Genomic DNA, 15,512 nt, shown 5'->3' with positions numbered 1-15,512 from the left:
AGGGCACCACGGCTGCTGATCGTCACAGAGACAGTATAGCATATACCTAAATATACTTTCTCGCTGTGTTATTCTTTTCTCTTTTATTTATGCCAAATTACATAATTTTACTTCCAGATATACATTTTAAAACAGATACAATTATTACTATGCTTAATAAAAAAAGAAAAAATGATAAACGACTGCCCTGTGACCATATGAGGGCTTTTCTGAGGAGACATGTGTGAGGAAGCCTGTTTGTGAGAAATTCTGCTTAATTTTAGTCCTTTTCCCTGTGGGATAAATATGAAGTGAAATTCGGTGATTTTCTCTCATCATCACTGACATCAGCCTTCCCAGCGGCGCGCATCAGGGAGCGCGCTCAACAACCAGTGCCCGAGACAGTTTATCTATGATCTGCTTCTTCACTCAGCTTCCTTTCAACGGATTAATACACGGTGAGAGTCCTGCTCTTATACTCGTTATTATGCTTTAAACATTTTCATATCGTTTTGTTTGATTTTGTCACAGATTCGAACATGTGAAGCTTTTTAGTAGGCTATACAATTCGCCCGGGGGTTCATTTATTATTTAGCTACTATTAGAGCAAAAAAGACACAACTTTTGTCTCTTTTCTGTTCTTATTATTCTTGTTATAAGTATGGGTTTTCGCCCGTTTGTATTATTTTCAAATCGCAAAATTATGTTTGACAGAAAGATTATGTGGATAACAGTTTTGTTTTAAAACTAACAAAGATCAGCATTTCCACGTTTTTCTAATCAGGATACCTCCTATACAATCGCATTTTCTTCTTAATATACACTACTTCATTGATTTATAAGAGCAAATGTGATTATTTTCAATTTATCAATTTAATTTGCGTACTATTTTATTTTCCATAGGCCTGTATATTTTACAGACCTCCTTATTTTAAAAATAATGAATAGCTATAAGAAAGTGCGTCTGTGTGCGCACAACTGTGAGACCACAAGCTTGATAATATCTTTATGTTCATAATTGTGATAATAATACTAATAAGTTTAATTTAGCGCCTTTCCAGAGCTCAAAGCGCTTTAACTACAAATAAAAACATGAACGCAACAAAACAGTAGCTAATTGTGTGACTTGAGTGGACCGCTGAGTTTGAAAGCATGCAATTACATGTGAATTTTAATTAGACTCCAAAAAGATCTACCAAATAGGCCCTACGGATCTTTTGCACACATCATTATAAAAACTTGATCCATCTTTGTGACTTTATGATCGATGGAATACCTTTGGTCAGTCTGATGTAGAAAGAATAATGTAGCAGATAATATAAATAATACAATAAAAAAATGAAAAAAAAGTAAAATGATAGTAAAAACCGTATAGTGTTAAACAGTAAATTGATACATATATTACGTAATTTTACCGTAAAAATACAAATTGAAGTCAATATTGATTTTTTTCATATTAATTTTATCAAGTTATGTTTTTATAATTATTAATTTATTTGCCTTCATGGTAGTTGCTGAACTAAATATTGAAACTAGGAACAGGTCTTATACTGTGTTATTATTATCAACAGATTTGAATAGCTCAAATATGTTAACATTATATAATTGACAAATGATGTCCTTTAATACTTGAAACAACAACTACCCGGCAAGCGCAGCTGCCAGTTTTATATCTTAAGTTTTACAACCACAAAAACGTCTCGGTTACGTATGTAACCCTCGTTCCCTGAGTAGGGAACGGAGACGTTACGTCAGAAGTGACGGAGATTGGGGGTTTCGCATAGAAAGCCAATCCTCTTCGAGTATTAAAACACGAGCCAATGGCATGCAATGCCTTGGGGCTGCGGAATTTTGCATAGCGTACTCCGCCCTACTCCGTGAGTATAAAAGGAGGAAGTGAACGCAACCGCAGTATGTCTTCGCTGAGGAGCCAAGACTGAACTCGGCCTCTACCCAGCGATACAGCAGAAGTGGCAGGGAGACGTAACGTCTCCGTTCCCTACTCAGGGAACGAGGGTTACATACGTAACCGAGACGTTCCCTATCGTAGTCACTTCGAGTTACGTCAGAAGTGACGGAGATTGGGGGTCTGTGCCATCACGCCATCTTCAAGCTGTCTTCCAGTGCCCTGCGAAAGACTGAACCCCCGAGCCTTACCTCTTTTTTTTTTTTTTTTTTTTTTTTTGGGGATCCGACTTTGACACAGGATTACCAAAGTACACTGGGAAACATATCCCGAAGGGGACATGCTACCAGCTGCCTACCGAAGGGAGGACTTAAGAATACACATATGGCCACATAGGAACGCACATGGAACACTGGAGTACCAACCGCAGGTGGCTACTGATTTAAACTCCAGGGGTGGCAGATGGCTTGCCAAGGGAAGACACATGCTCAGAGAGGCTTACAGTGGATAATACACATGAGACGGTTACCATGGGGAACCGTGCGCATGGAGGCACCTAGCTAGCATCCAGAGCAACGCAGTGGTGCCCGCATCGTCGGTGCTGGAGGACTCAAGACTTCAATGGAAGAACTGAGGAAATATCGCACTTATCCAGTCCGGGGAGTGGAGTGGCGAGCAAGCGAAGACACCTGAGCGGATCCAGAACTGGCCGAAACGAGTACGTGAGAGGATACCGGCTCAATTCGCAGATTATAGAATCTGGCGAAGGTGTTGGGTGTCGCCCAGCCTGCAGCTCTGCAGATGTCTGTTAGCGAGGCGCCGTGGGCTAAAGCCCAAGAGGAGGCTACACTCCGAGTGGAATGGGCCGTCACACCAAGGGGGCACGGAAGGCCTTGCTGCTGGTAAGACAAAGCAATGGCATCCACTATCCAGTGGGACAGCCGTTGCTTTGAGAGAGCCCTTCCCTTCTGGCTCCCCCCATGACAGACAAAGAGCTGGTCTGAGGTCCTGAAACACTGCGTTCTGTCGACATAGGTGCGGAGAGCACGTACCGGACAGAGCAGTGCCAAGGCTGGGTCTGCCTCCTCCAGGGGCAGCGCTTGCAGGTTCACCACCAGGTCCCGGAGGGGAGTGGTAGGAACCTTGGGCATATATCCAGGCCGGGGTCTCAGGAATACGTGAGAGTAAGCCGGCCCGAACTCCAGGCACACTTCGTCAACAGAGAGTGCGTGCAGGTCCCTTACTCTCCTGATGGATACCAATGCAATCAGGAGTGCTGTCACATAGGACAGGGCAAAACTCTACCGACTGCAAAGGCTCCAGGGGAGGCCTCTGCAGAGCACCCAGGTCTACTGAGAGGTCCCCAGAGGGCAGGAGGGGAGGGAGGCGGATTTAGCCCCCTCACTCCCCTCAGGAACCTGATGACCAGGTCATGCTTCCCATAGACTTACCTTTCACTGCATCATGAGACGCGGCAATGGCCGCGACATAATCCAAAGGGTGGAGGGCGACAGCCTGCGCTCCAACCCCTCTTGCAGGAAGGAAGCATGACTCCGATCGAACATCTCCGGGGGTCTTCTCAGCGAGAAGAACACCAATTGACGAAGAGGTTTCACTTCAACGCATAAGGTGTCACGTGGACGACGCTCTTGCGGAAGTGATGGTTGCCGCCACCGCAGGTGGCAGCGAACTCAAACCTGCCTCGTCCCGTCCTGGAGCCACACGTGCAGCCTCCAAGATCGGGACGAGGGTGCCACAGAGTGCCCCGTCTCTGAGAGAGTAGGTCCGGTCTCAGAGGAATAGGCCAAGGAGGTGCTGTCGCGAGGAGCAAGAGTTCGGAGAACCACGTCTTGGTGGGCCAGTAGGGGGCTACCAGCAAGACCTGCTCCTCGTCCTCCTTGATCTTGCACAACACCCGTGCAAGGAGGCTCACTGGGGGAACGCACACTTGCGTGGGCCCCGTGGCCAGCTGTGCGCCAGCGCATCCGAGCCGAGAGAGCCGCGGGTCAGAGAATAACTGGGCGCAGTGGGACGAGTCCCGAGAGGCGAACAGGTCTAACTGTGCCTCCCCGAACTGGTCCCAAATCAGCTGGACCGACTGGGGATGGAGTCGCCATTCGCCGGAGATGGGACGGGCCCGGGACAGCTCGCGGCTGCCCGGTTCCGGTCTCCAGGAATGTAACTGCACGAAGGGACCTCAGGTGCTTCTGACTCCATATCAAGAGGTGGCGGGCGAGCTGCGACAACCGGCGCGAGCGTAGACCCCCCCTGGTGGTTGATGTACGCTACTGCCGTAGTGTTGTCTGAGCGGACAAGCACATGCTGGCCCTAGAGCACGCTCGGAAGCGGTGCCGGGCGAGCCGTACTGCCAACAGCTCGAGGCACTTGATGTGCATGAGGCGCTGGGCTCCTGTCCAGGAACCGGCGGCTGCATGCCCATTGCACATGGCACCCCAACCCGTGGTAGACGCATCCGTGGAGACAACGAGATGCCTGGAAACTCGCTGAATAGGGACCCTGTCCGTAAAAAGCTGAGGTTCAACCACGGGAGAAGGATCGGCGGCACGTCGGAGTCACTGGAACTCGGAGCGAGCCGCGATGCCATGCCCACCTCGGGACTCGATCGCGAAGCCACAGCTGAAGCGGTCTCATATGAAGCAAACCGAGCGGCGTTGCCGCGGCCGCGGATGCCATATGCCCCAGGAGCCTCTGAAATAGTTTCAGTGGAACCGCACTCTTGCCCTCGAACTGTCGAAGACAAGCCAGCAGTGAGTGCGCGCGCTCGTTCGTGAGCTGCGCGGACATGGCGACCGAGTCTATCTCCATGCCGAGAAAAGAGATCCTCTGCACGGGGCAAAGTTTGCTCTTTTCCCGGTTGACCCGAAGGCCCAGACGGGCTAGGTGCCGTAGCACCAGGTCTCTGTGTTCGCAAACCTGAGCTCGAGAGTGTGCTAGTAACAGCCAGTCGTCGAGATAGTTCAGGATGCGAACCCCGTGTTCGCGAAGGGGAACAAGGGCTGCCTCGACGATCTTCGTGAAGACGCGAGGGGACAGAGCTAACCCGAATGGGAGAACGGCGTACTGGTATGCCTGGCCCTCGAAGCAAACCGAAGAAACGGTCTGTGTCGAGGGAGAATGGAGACATGGAAGTACGCGTCCTTCAGGTCGATCGCTGCAAACCAATCCTGATACCGAACACATTCGAAAATGCGTTTGGCCGTGAGCATTTTGAACGGTAGTCGATGGAGAGAACGGTTCAAAATGCGCAGGTCCAGGATCGGTCGTAACCCACCGGTCTTTCTTGGGGACAATGAAGTAGGGGCTGTAAAGCCCGGACCTCACCTCGGCTGGAGGGACCGTCTCGATTGCACCCTTCGCCAGCAGGGCCGCAATCTCCGCTCTCAAGACTGGGGCATTGCCACCAACCATCGTGGAGCGAACTCCCCTGAAGCGGGGAAGAGACCGTGCGAACTGAATCGCGTAGCCGAATCCGATCGTTCTGATGACCCAGCGGGAACCCCGGGAAGCGCTAGCCAGGCTTCCAGGAAGTGAGCCAACGGGGTCATGCGAACCACAGACGTCCCCCCGGAGGGGCAGCGAGGCGGGTCGACCGGCATGCGTGCAGGAGTTACCCCGTCCGGATGCACCGTCGAAACCCGCTCCCCGACAGAAGAGACCAGGGAAGGCAGAGCGTTCCACGGGGGTCTGTTCTGCCGGGGGTCTGGCGACAGAGGGGGAAGGGATTGGCGTAGCCCGGGGACGACACACGCACCCTTCCGCGCCCTCCGAGACAGAGAGGAATGAACGGGGCGACGCACTGGACGTCGTGCGCGCTCATTCCAGTCTGTGTGCTCAATGACAGTGTCAGCTTTTCCTCAACCAGCTCAGGGAGCTAGCTAGAACAAAAGATTCTCCACCGGCCCTCCACCGGGGAAGGAGGGGCCCTGCCACCGCCTCCTGAGAAAAACCCTGACACTATCACTGAGCGGCCCGCCTCAGGAACATCGCTTCGCCTGGCATCTAGCGGGGCACGCGGCCTGAGGGGGGGCTCTTTTCTTGGGACGCTTACCTGTGGCCTCCTCCGCGACGCGAACCGGCTGAAGGCTGCTGCTGAGGCCGCGTGGGAGGGAAGGGAGCCGCAGGGGGGCGTCCTCGGCGGCGAGCTGGCGGAGGCGTCCGAGCCGACGGCTGGTTGGAGGCAGCAGCTGGCCGTCGGGGCAGAGAAACCGCCTTCGTCTGCTCCTAGGCGGTCGAGAAGTGCTGGGCAAAGTCCTGGACCACACCGCCGAACATTATGATGCTCCTGGACCACAGCGGTGGGCATCACCTGACCAAGGGAGCGAGCGACCGCCTCCGTGACCCGTTTAAGGACAAGGTAGGCGACAGGCTCGCAGCTCGCTTGGTCCGTCACCTCCTCGTGCACATTCCTGAGCAGCTAGCTTTGTAGGTGCTCATCATATGCAGGGCGGAGGCTGCCTGTCCCGCCGCTCTACAGAATCGCGCCGCCATAGACGACGAGAACCCACAGGCTTTGGAGGGGCATCTGAGAGCAACCGCCGGTTGACCGGGGGAGCCCCAGCGTACCCACAGACAGCCGCATCGCCGAGGGGAGGAAGGGCGGGGAACTAAGCACGCTTTTTTATTTATTTATTTATTTTTTTATTTATTTATTTATTTTTTAGTGCGTGTCAGTTCCGCATGCAACTCGGGGAAAAAAGGAAATTGGGGTTGGCCGTGGCCGTAAGGCGGCAGCGTTACCCAAAAACCAATTATTCAGCCGCGAGAGATCGGGGAGGGGCGGAGTTCCACCCCCACCCGATGCTCACGGACGCCCGAGATAGCACGGCCATCATCGCGGGATCAGACACGGCGGCGCTGACGCTCCCGAGGGAGGCAACGCTACCGCATCCTCACTTCCCGAGGAGTCAAGCCCGCCTAGTGATGCTGTGATCGACATCGCATCATCATCTGGAGCGCTGCCCGAAGCAGCCGGTGCCACCGAGGAAGCAACCGACTGAATCGAACTAACGCTCGCTGGCTCTCGCACTGAGGCGGGAGGTGTGGCCCGAGGAATCGTCGGGGCTTTGTCCCACACCATCACCGTAAAATCACCAGGTCCCCGGGTCGACGGGCCCCCTATGGAGGAAACCGATCGAGCGGGGGGGACCGGGACTCTCACTCAAGTGAGATCATTGAGTCTCGACCTCAGTGTAGAGATGGTCATGTTCCCACAGAAGGAAAATGAGTCATCCACGAACGCTGCTGCTGCATGCTGAAATGCCCAGGCATACAAAGCAGCGATCGTGACCATCAGATGACGACAGAAATCAATCACACCCAGAAGAGCACGGGCGAACCGTCTTTAAAAAGACGTGCGCGTGCAGCTCTTTCAATGAGAGGAGGAAATTCACTCTTTCAGCGCTGAAGCGACCAGGGAGAAGCGCAAAGTCTGGCAGACCACTGCTCAGATCGCAGGCGATGCAGAATCTCGCTGGGTACCGCCGTCACACCAACACTGAAGAGGACGCTCGTCTCGAAGAGTCTTGAACAGTGCTTTCAGGAGTGAAGAGGTTCTCTTGGCTCCGAAGCGAAAACATACTGCGGTTGCGTTCACTTCCTCCTTTTATACTCACGGAGTAGGGCGGAGTACGCTATGCAAAATTCCGCAGCCCCAAGGCATTGCATGCCATTGGCTCGTGTTTTAATACTCGAAGAGGATTGGCTTTCTATGCGAAACCCCCAATCTCCGTCACTTCTGACGTAACTCGAAGTGACTACGATAGGGAACTTGATTCTTTGATTTCTGGACATTGTTTTGAATGAATTGTTATCTGGCTTCAATAAATGCTGGAATTTTATGTGCTGTATGGTCATATTTGCAGAGTTGCAAAGCTTAGAAATGGTGCTGAAAAGTGTGATTGTCTTGTTTCTTTGTGGTCATTCTCTTGCTGCCGTTGTTAGGAACTATTTTTTATTTTATTTTACTTAAATGGCTTTAATATTGCTTGGTAATTGTGTGCTCAAATGTGCATTCTTCTTACAGAGCCACACTTCTAATCAATAAATGTTTTAAAAGATCACACGTATTGATCACGTCATGCAATACAGTAGACTGCACAATGCTGACTGAATATCAAAGAACTCATCAATTTTATGATCGAATGACCTTCTGCTGATTCTAGCTAGAGTGTGATTGTTTAGAACAGATGCTCCAAATGGAGGCCAACCCAAACACTTCCAATCGCTTCAGCAATTAAGAAACCCGAAAGCAGATCAATAAAGACCTTTGTGTGATTTGTTCTCCAGCGTCAATGTCCTGCTGGCTAACTGGGAATTAGTCTTTGTTGGACACTGGAGACAGCTGGTCTATTGCTTAACAAATGAGACACTGTCCCTCTCTCCCACTTATCTTATACAGAAGCTACTTTGATTCAACAGAGATGTTTCCATGTAGACTAGTTTTATGGTTGATCAAATGGCGTGGTTCTCCAGGTTGCCTTCTTTTTGTTGTCTTCACGCCTCACAACGTGCCAAAAATGACTGCAGTGTGTGTGTGCTTGTACATCTGTCAGTTTTTTCTTCCGTTTTTTGGGGACAGAATGAAGGAGGTTTCCCTGCTGTGAGGATGAGGAGCATTCTGCCAGGATGCTTAGCTAGAAGATAACGGGACACATTGCAGGGAGCCAGTTGTGATATCACTCTCTTACTTTTCCTGAGCTCTCTTGGCACCAGATGGATTCTCTTTATGCAATTTTAACACTTAGCCTGTTGTTACGCGCTTTGTATCCTTGACACTTTTAGAGCTGCCAAAACGAACAATGTGAGGTGTGAAATTGCTGAAACTGTTTGTTAAGGGATGGCTGCTCTCATTTGTGTATGCATTTATTTCCCTCTTTTAAAGAATTCTTTTGTTTTATTTTATTTTATTTTAGGAGGCTATGTGTGAAATTCAGAAACTAGTTTCTGTCAACCTTATCTCAGATTCTCAGTGCAAGTTTGGAAGGATGACATTCGCAAATTTGCAAAGCTAATTACGTTTTGTGTGTGTGTGTGTTTTTATTATCTTGATCTTAGTCACATATAATGTGCTTATACAGACCAGCAGCAACATATCTGACAAGAATTTTAAATAAATTATGTGATAAAGCAATACTCTTTTCTTGCTTGAAGTATGAAATTGTACTTGTGACAATTGTTACAGGGATATTATTGGTTTTATTATAGACTGTGGATTTGGGTTTTATTATACAATTTTTGCTTTGGTACTATCAGCCCGTCACCTCAGTATCACAATCAATACATCAATACAAAGAACAGTAGACCATTGCATGTGTGATAGACCTAATAATCAATATTATATATGTATATAAACTTTGTAATCATATGGTCTCCTACTAGTTTATTATTATAAGTCCATTTTATGGGAAGACAGATTTTAATAGCTCAAATATTACAAAGTATATTAACATTATATAATTGAATGACATACATTTAGGAACTACAAACTACAATTCTGGACAATGTTTTAGATACATATTTTTCTGGCATCAATAAATGTTGTAATTTCACGTGCGCTGTATATATTTGCAGAGTTGCAAAGCTTAGAAATGGTGATAAAAAGTGTGTCTTTCTGGTCTTTCTTGTGTCTTTGTGGTGTGTGTGTATATATATATATATATATATATATATATATATATATATATATACACACACACACATGTTCTCTGCCTGAGGAGCACTGTTTCTTAGACAGACATAGCTGGCTATTGCGTTCCAAATCTGTCACTTGAGGCTCCATTTCACTGGGGATGCTATGTAGGCAGACAGTAAGAAAACTCACTAGTTTTGTAGCAGAATAGTATTGAGACTATTCAAAAGTGTTCTTTCTTGATGACTTTTCTTGTCTTCATGGTCTGGGAGATTTAGTAGGTGTGAAAACCTGTGAGTTTGAATCTGCCATGGGCAGCATCCCATCATGTCAATTAGAGTCCAAGCAACTGCTTCTACACATCAAATATGACCATATTCACACACAAACTCAAGCAAACCCTTACTGAGGTAGACCTACATACTTCCCAGAATAGAAACCAATTAAAGTTAGCTAGTAACAACTAAGAAAATATTTTCTGTGTCCCGTATGTGGTCTAAATCCACCTCATTCAGACAACTCTCAAAAAGTTGTAACTTTCTTAGATCTTCCAGTTGAGGAAGTATAGAGGAAAAGCTTCAACCTTTCATCTCTTTGAAAAGCTTTTTTTCTCCTGCTTTTTGGGTAGCAGGGGTGCAGCAGATGGCTTATGGAGCCCCAGATCTCAGCAGGAGGTGATGTTGAAGACCTCACAGTGGAAGCTCTCTCCCTCCTCTTGAAATGTCACTGAGTTCATTAGTGAGCTTCACATTCCTTTCAAACTTTTGCACAATATCATCCAAGTCGCTTGTGGAGGCTTTTATCAGTTCACACAGTGGTAGGATCTAAACACCATGTTGTGCTCACACATATCCTCTGTGCTTACTCCACCCCCATTGCTGTTTTTCTTTCTGTTTTTCTTTTATTCTCTTTCTGGTTCTCTCGTTGTCTTTCACTGAATTTCCAGCACCATCCCAGGCTCCATGCTGTGACCCTTTGCTGAATATCTTATATAATCCAAACTTGTCTGCCATTGCTCTATAGACTACTGAAGCTCTACACGAATCCACTGAGATCTCTAATTGTTGTGGCTATACTTCTATGTCTTGTATCTCATATGAATGTGTCTGACATTGAAGTATGTGTTTGTGATTTGTTTCTTGTGTTACTGCAGACGACTAGGTTACTGGAATGCTTTTCCATAGGATACATAAGCCCCTTTCACACAGAGATTCCAGAAAATACACGGATAATGTGACCCAGCATTTGTCCCGGAATTGTTTGATTTCGGTTCATTCACACTGCCAGTGATTTGCCGGGATCTGAGAGTGCGTTCACACACAACCCGTAAAAATCCCGGGAAGACAAATGACGTCAGGATGAGACGTATAACGGACGTGTCAAAAACATGTAAACGCGCATACCGTACACGTGCTGGTGAACGATCTCAGCTTCAATACGGATAGAGCTCCTGGTCTCTGCTTCGCTCCAGTTTGCAGGTATTTGTTCGTCCTTTCTTTGTTGATGACGAACACAAACTTTCTTCTAGAGCAACAGAGTAGCGCGATGGCACGAGCGTCATCACTATGACACACCCTTACGGCATTGGTCCTGGCTTTTGTTCACACAGCGCGCGTTCCGGGACTGATTCTGGCAATGTTACTAGGTCCCAACCCGGGATCAATCCCAGAAACAATCCCAGGTCGTGTTTGCGTTCACACAGAAGGCCTTCTGGCAATTTCCCGGGATCAACTCGCTGTGTGAAAGGGGCTATATATACACTCACCTAAAGGATTATTAGAAACATCATACTAATACTGTGTTTGACCCCCTTTCGCCTTCAGAACTGCCTTAATTCTACGTGGCATTGATTCAACAAGGTGCTGAAAGCATTCTGTAGAAATGTTGGCCCGTACTGATAGGCAGTGTTGTGCAAGTTACTTCCAAACTGTAAAACATTAGGTATTACTTGTTACTGTTATTTAAAAGTAATTTATTACCTTACAATGTTACTGTCTCAGAATTGTAATGCGTTACATTACTCATGTATTACTTTTGAGTTACTTTCACCAAAATAACTAAATAGTACTTAACTTTGGGGCTGTAACGATATGCAATATGAAACCGAAATCGACAAACCTCTTCCAACTCCCAGCGTTATTCTTCTTACCGTCCAGATCCAATGCTGCCTTATCCTAAAATTAGGCTATTAGTATTATTTGAAGTTAACATTATAAAATACGTAGACCTACACCACAAAACTAGTTGAGGATAAATTATTTAAAATTGGGGAAGTCCAGCATTATGGACATAACATTTGCAGTCAAAACTTGAAATAAAAATTCTCAGAAAATACATGTATTGAAACGTATATAGGCTATTTCCTTAAAGGAACACTCCGACTTTTTGGGACTTTAGCCTATTCACCATATTCCCCAGAGTTAGATAAGTCCATATACCTTTTTCATCTCCGTGCGTGCTATAAGTCTGTTTGACGCACCCACCGCTAGCCTAGCTTAGCACAAAGACTGGATGTGAATGGTTGCAGCTTTCATACTAATCCAAATGAGTGACAAAATAACGCAAACGTTTTCTTATGTACATGTTGTGGTTTGTATAGTCACAGACTGTACAAATATCAAGGCCATATGAGAGACAGACATCTTTTAACCGTATAAATACTTTTCTGAAGGCGAAGCACTGAAACTTGGGCAGAGTGATACCCAGATAGCAAACTGACATTGAATCAACGTGGAAATATGACATCGAAACAACGTTGATCTGACATTGTTTTGCTCATCGAATTAACGTTGAACCAACGTCAGACGCGTCATTCTTTCAAAACTAACGGAAAATCAACTTGAAATCAACGCGTTGTTTCAACGTTACGAAAGCAAACCAATTTTCAATTTTCATTTAGCTTTGAAGAATGCCGCATCTGACATTGGTTCAACGTTAATTCGATGAGCAAAATCAACGTTGATTCAATGTCAGTTTGCTGTCTGGGTAACCATCACCTGAGACGCACCGTGACGAGGAGCAGAGAGTTCACACAGTGTTGGAGTAAAGAGTCAGCAATTACTAACGTTAGAAAAGCATATAGTTTATCATGGGTGTTTGCTTTATTGTATGAGCTGTGACAATAAACAGGGGAGACCAGGTACCATGTTTCATTGAATTCCAACCAAAAACGCATCCAGATTTATAAATATCACAGAACATGAATAAACAATTATTATTACGAATCAATATATTTTAAATGTAATTTATTATCTGAACCAAATGTATTCAGCAGCATATAATATACAGTATAATTGCATTACTATAGGATAGAATAAGGGGAAAGTAATAGCACAAAATTGTTTTTGCACAATGAACTCACAGCCTATCGTACCCTTTTGCATGCTCAAGTTTGTTATTTCCATGGTTATTTCAAATTTAGGCTACTAGGCGCGCCGCGCGCAGGGTGCAATTTCAACGCGCTCGTTTTTTTCCAAGCGCGTCCGCGCCGCATCAAGATAAAAACATATTCATACCCTAATCATATAATAGTGTCACTACACTCTAAAAAATGCTGGGTCATTTTAACCCAATTTTGGGTCAAATATGGACAAAACCGAAATGTTGGGTTAAAAATGTAATGTAAAAATTTAACCCAACGGCTGGGTTAGTCCATATTTGACCCAAAGTTGGGTTAAAACAACCCAGCATTTTTTAGAGTGTAACGTTACATTAGATCTGGCTAATGGCACTGTTACAGTAGGTCATCTAAAAACATAACACTTACCTCAGCCGCAGGTGATCCACTTGTCCTGTCTGTGCTATCGATGGGATAGCCGTATCCTTCAGCACATTATGGTCCGTGTGGCAAATTCCATTTTTTTCAAAATAATCGTCCTCATTGAAATGTACCGAGCAAACATAATGTCCCTTGATAATCTATTTAGGTGTGTTTGGATCAATATCCAGAGTAAGTAAGTTAGCCATTTCTTCATCCAGTCAGCGTTTTTAGTTGGAATTCTGTGAAACATGGTATTACCTCCCCTGTTTACTGTCGCAGCTATTTACAATAGAGCGAAAACCCATGACTGTAAACTACGCTTTTACTATTTATAAATTGCTGACTCTGTTACCCAAACTCTGAGCGAACTCTCCGCCCCTCACCACGGCGTGTCTCAGGTGATGCGGTTATTACTACGTCAAAGTAGCAGTGCTTCGCCTTCAGAGAATAGTTCCCAGGTTTTATATGGTTAAAAGATGTCTGTGTCTCATTTGACTTTGTTATTTGTACACTCTGTGACTATACAAATCACAACATGTAAATAGGAAAACAATTGCGTTATTTTGTCACTCATTTGGATTAGTATGAAAGTGCAACCATTCACATCCAGTCTTTGTGCTAAGCTAGGCTAGCGGTGGGTGCGTCAAACAGACTTATAGCACGCACGGAGATGAAAAAGGTGTGTATGGACTTATCTAACTCTGGGGGATATGGTGAATAGGCTAAAGTCCCAAAAAGTCGGAGTGTTCCTTTAAAGGACAGACATTAGACATTAGAAAAATATCAGTCTATGTTTTATTTTTAATATTAGGGAAAAGACACACATTCATGCGTGACAAAAAAAATAGGAGGCAAAATATTTTTTTTGTAATTCTGTTAATTACACTGCGCAAATCGGATGAGGAGGGGTTGGCATTTTAGTTTTCGTGTGGGCTACACATTTATGAGGAAAAAACAATGTTACAGACGCGACCGCTCTGAACTGGCACAAAAAGACTGCTTTAAAACTTTCACATAGTCTTTTGCCTTTAAGAAGTAAAAGCAGACAATACACTGTAATACAACTGTAATACAAGCCTGACTGAACATGTAACGAGTAAAATATTACTGAAAATTGATTAGTAATGCCTTACACTACTGTGTTACAGCAAAAAGTAATATGTTACTGTAATGTATTACTTTTGTAATGCGTTACTCCCAACACTGCTGATAGGATAGCTTCTTGAAGTTGATGGAGATTTGGGGAATGCACATCCAGGGCACGAAGCTCCCATTCCACCACATCCCAAGATACTCTATTGGGTTGAGATCTGGTGACTGTGGGGGGCATTTTAGTACAATGATCTCATTGTCATGTTTAAGAAACCAATTTGAAATGATTCAAGCTTTGTGACATGGTGTATTATTCAAAATTATGACTAACATCTGAATGTCTCAACAGAAATCGAGACTCATCAGACCAGGCAACATTTTTCCAGTCTTTAACTGTCCAATTTTGGTGAGCTCTTGTAAATAGTAGCCTCTTTTCCCTATTTGTAGTGGAGATAAGTGGTACCCGGTGTGATCTTCTGCTGTTGTAGCCCATGCGCCTCAAGGTTGTGCGTGTTGTGGCTGTACAAATGCTTTGATGCATACCTTGGTTGTAATGAGTGGTTATTTCAGTCAAAGTTGCTCTTCTATCAGCTTGAATCTGTCGCCCCATTCTCCTCTGACCTCTAGCATCAACAAGGCATTTTCACCCAAAGGACTGCCGTATACTGGATGTTTTTCCCTTTTCACACCATTCTTTGTAAACCCTAGAAATGGTTGTGCATGCCACATAGAAGCAGTCCTGAAACAGGCAGCTCTAAAGGCGAATGGGGGTCAAACACAGTATTAGTATGGTGTTTTTAATAATCCTTTAGGTGAGTGTGTATGTATATATATATATATATATATATAGTAGAGAATCTGGAGTCTCCCAGGTTGACATTTTTCAAACTTCACAGTTATAAATACCTTCATTATGCATTTTAAATAGAACTGTCTATTCTAATAACCGTTACATGGCGTCCTTGATACCTCTAACACTTGTGGTGTGAACAAAGATATGCATAGAAATATACAGTATTTTACTACGTTTTCCCATCTTTGGAGTGAAAAAGACTAGATTCGATTCCTGTCATAAATAAGATATCGTCAGGACAAAGGAAAGCCTTTGAGTTTTGCCGAATATCATT

General features: G+C 45.5%; 1 protein-coding gene across 3 annotated transcripts in view; it reads left to right on the top strand.

The window, feature by feature from the left end:
* Positions 1-326: 326 nt before the first annotated feature.
* draxina (dorsal inhibitory axon guidance protein a) overlaps positions 327-15,512 on the top strand; it is a 113,346-nt gene continuing 98,160 nt past the window's right edge. For 2 of the 3 annotated variants that reach the window (XM_089125327.1, XM_089125325.1), the window contains exon 1: positions 331-437. The gene's annotated coding sequence lies outside the window, so the exon portion shown is untranslated. Of the gene's footprint in view, positions 438-15,512 lie in introns of all 3 variants that reach the window. The other variant, XM_089125326.1, reaches the window with a different exon arrangement.

Source organism: Pimephales promelas, chromosome 21 (genome assembly GCF_988280905.1).
Source record: "Pimephales promelas chromosome 21, fPimPro1.hap1.1, whole genome shotgun sequence".
In the NCBI taxonomy this organism is placed as follows: domain Eukaryota; kingdom Metazoa; phylum Chordata; class Actinopteri; order Cypriniformes; family Leuciscidae; genus Pimephales; species Pimephales promelas.
The sequence above is the reverse complement of the archived record's forward strand: the minus strand, read 5'-3'. Positions and strand labels throughout refer to the sequence as shown.